The sequence below is a fragment of the Phaseolus vulgaris genome, chromosome 4 (genome assembly GCF_000499845.2).
Source record: "Phaseolus vulgaris cultivar G19833 chromosome 4, P. vulgaris v2.0, whole genome shotgun sequence".
NCBI lineage: Eukaryota > Viridiplantae > Streptophyta > Magnoliopsida > Fabales > Fabaceae > Phaseolus > Phaseolus vulgaris.
The window spans coordinates 42,630,153-42,633,568 of NC_023756.2; the positions used below are offsets into that span (position 1 = coordinate 42,630,153).

The 3,416-nt window shown below is 33.3% G+C and overlaps 1 pseudogene; it reads right to left on the reverse strand.

Annotated features, from left to right (window-relative positions):
* Positions 1-863: 863 nt before the first annotated feature.
* On the reverse strand, positions 864-2,107 carry LOC137838862 (kunitz-type trypsin inhibitor-like 1 protein; annotated as a pseudogene).
* Positions 2,108-3,416: the final 1,309 nt, after the last annotated feature.

A 3,416-nucleotide genomic window follows, 5' to 3' on the forward strand; every position in this document is an offset into this window, starting at 1 on the left:
TTGTGCGCTCGTTTGCTTTCTCTTATCCCTCATTGCGCCGCATACTCGCGGTTCTTTGTATTTTCATTTTTGGTTTGGTTGTTTGGATCTCCGACGTCGTTGGCCTGGTAGTGAGTGGTGTGAGACATTCACCACTTCTTCTGCCTTGTTGTGTCGTGTACAGTTTATAGTTGTAGCATTTTTCATTTTCATTTTTGGGGTTGGGTTCTTTGGAACATCGGTGACATTGATCGTGGTGGGCAATCTGAGAGTTTCGTCGTTATTGGTTGGGGTTTGGTCTTCTTTTTCCGATGTTTTCTCTCACCATGCCACGCTATAGTCTATATTGCCGCGTTGTATTTTTGCGTTTGTTGGGTTTGGTTTTTTAGACTGAAGGGGAGCTTGCATTTTTTGTTTTGTCGCTGCTAATTACTCTCTCCATTGTCTCATTTTTTAGGCAATGGAGGTGTACGCATCCTTGTGCTCGTCTGGATTGATCGTGTTATCATAATGATCCATGTTGAAGTTTTTCCACTTATCCGGTAGTGGAACCTCGATTATGGAATCAGTAAAAGGGTGTCGGCGGACCGAGTTCAGGGTACCGGTCGTGGGGATCGACTTATTTGGTCGGTCAAGTCTTTCCTTCCTCTCAAAGCGATCTTCTCACTCTCCATAAGTCTAGACTCGGATGGTACCCGCAAAAGGCACTCCGACGCTCAAGTCAGAATTGAGTATTCGGCACTCGGTATTCTGAGCATTGTATATAATGTACATGATTCTTGGATTTTGTGTCTACTTATATGGTTATTATAGGCCTTTTCTCATTGGGTCAGATTATGGAGTTGAGAGAAAGATCTCATGGAAGAAAGCATAGTCATTGTCTTTTATTCATATTGAGTCTCTGGACAAGATTCTCTCTTATACTTGATTGAAGCTACGGACTTAATAACCTCATCAAATTTAGAAGCCTTCACAAACACTAAATCGAAGGCTTCATGCTCAGTGAGATTCAACCGTCTTCCGTCCTCGTCGTTATGTGCATTAAAGGTCCCAATATTCGAACAAGTTGGTGTTTCAGTCATGCAAAAGACAAGCTTGTACCCAAACTGGTAATTCTCAATACGAAATTTCCCACCAAAAGTTTGTTGCCCAGGATGGCCTTCAGCACCACCAACTCCCACACATGTCTTCTGGATTGCTTCGTCCACAAACACCAACCACTTTGAGGATTCTGAACACTCTGGCTTCCTCACGAACTCGATTTCCAGTTCGGTACCTACACTCATGTTTCCAAAGATTTAAATCAGTAAGACATACACACGTAAACTCTTAATCACGTTTAATCTTTAAAATATAGAAGATTAAACAAATTTTCTCAAGATATTTATTTGAGTAAGTATAGTTGAGTTTTTTTGTTAGAAAAATATTACTATGACTGATTCATAATTTTTTTTTCTTATTTTTATAATTATAATAAAATTAAGTTTTTAAAAAATAATTCTATTTATCATTTTTATAATTGGAACTTTGTTAAATTTTGAGAGATCTAATAATTATTTTTAAAATTGAATACTTCAATAATTCATATTATATAGATTTCAATATCCAAACACATCATTTAAGAGATTTAAGATATCTCTCCGAACTTGATATAAAAATAAAAACATAGTTTTTTCAAGAAAATTTCTCACTACAATTTAGTGACTCCATAATAATAGTGAGAAAAGTAAACTTTTAAGACAGTTTGATAATTAATTTTACTGTTCATCAGTGACTAAACAATATAAAAGATGCGAGGAACTCAAAAATAACTTGTGGTATGTGAGATCCTATCTCTCCTGGAGATAAATAGTGAGTGCAAACTTCAACTTCATTCATGAGCTGGTTTTATAAGATTGAATTAGCTATATAGTTAGAGTGCAGGGTGAGTCCCCAGTTTGGGCAAGTTTCAATCCGCCACCAGCTGGCCACGGGTTGCTGGTATGATGGTGTATGAGAGACCTGCATAAATGGGTCTCCCACTTAAGTCCAGAACTTGCTCACCATTTGAGAAAGCCAAGGGAAGGTTGGTGAGGAAAGCAAGGAGAGGGAGGAGGAAGGAGAGGGCAAGAACTGCGGTCGGTTTCATGGTTTTTGTAGTGGATGATGGTGCTGTTGCAGATGTTCTGCTTCCGTTGTCGTGGATTGGTTATATACAAACAAAGATGCTGCTATTGCACCACGTGTTTCTTCTTAAAAGAAGATAACGTGGTACATGGTTAGGTATGCGGAGTTGAATTTTGATCGCAAAGAAACTAAAAAAAGATAGATATGGGAATTGACTGATACGAGATGGACACGGATACGAAGATACGTATAATTTTTAAAATGTAGAATATGGAGACACAAATCTATATATTATATGATTATGAATTATATAAATTGATAATAAAGATCTATGTGTACAAATATGTTCTTGATTATTTTTTGGAGATGTTTTTTTATGACTGGTTCAAAAAGATTTGTTTCTTATTTTTATAATTATAATAAAAATTTATACAATAAATTTGAGTTTTTAAAAAATTAATGTATTTTTTCTTTTTAAAATTGTGTTAGAAATGTACTAGAATTGTCATAACTTTTTAAATTAGATACTTCACGGATACGTGTTATATAAATGTCTCTCACCAACATCTCATTTAATAAAAGGGTGCACCTCATGTTTCAGCAACAGTGTAAAAGAACGTTAAGAATGGACATAGCATTGTGAAAGAGACTTACAAGACAAAAACATGTGACTAAATTGTTTTAATATTTTCAAGAGATTTTTTCTGACAGAGGTGGTTTTTTCCGCTTAATTTAACAACTCAATATTAGTCTCATTAAAATAATTAGATTAAAAATAATAAAGTATAGTAATAAAACTATTTTTAAAATAACTCGATTTTTAGTGAAAAAAATAATAAATGTGTAAACATATTTCAAATGTTATTGGTAGAGAAATGTAGAGAATTTGTAACTCAGATGGGTTGTGAAAGAATGTTAGAAAAAGAATTGTAAAGCAATTCTCGGTAGTTTGATCTATAATCTCAAATTTTGAAACAAGTTTTTTTATCCTAAAACCAAATATTTTTACCCACAAAAATGTACCCTTTAAAAATCACTATTTTCAATATTGGTTTTAACAGAAAAAGAAAATAGAATAAATTTTACTTATTTATATGATGATTTAAATATTTGTAAACTTCATAGCAGAATTAGATAAGTTTACTTATCATCCCTAATTAAGTACATAAATTGGATAAGGATGAAGTTGGAATGAGTTATTTTGATTTTTTTTAAAATAGCATTATTAAAAGAAAATTACCCAAATAATATATTACCCATCATATTTATCTAAATAATAATATGAACTATTGATGTCAGGTTTTTACTTTTAATTTTGTCTATCTTTGTAA